Here is a 212-nt window from a genome sequence, read left to right on the forward strand (position 1 = left end):
GTGCACGCCTTTAATCCCAGCACTCGGGAGGCAGAGGCAGGCGGATTTCTGAGTTCGAGGCCAGCCTGGTCTACAGAGTGAGTTCCAGGATAGCCAGGGCTATACAGAGAAACCCTGTCTCGAAAAACCAAAACCAAACAAACAAACAAACAAACAAAAAGAATACCAACTGTTCTTCCAAAGGTCCTGTGTTCAATTCCCAGCAACCACCT

This window comes from Mus caroli, chromosome 7, assembly GCF_900094665.2.
Source record: "Mus caroli chromosome 7, CAROLI_EIJ_v1.1, whole genome shotgun sequence".
Classification (NCBI taxonomy): Eukaryota; Metazoa; Chordata; class Mammalia; order Rodentia; family Muridae; genus Mus; species Mus caroli.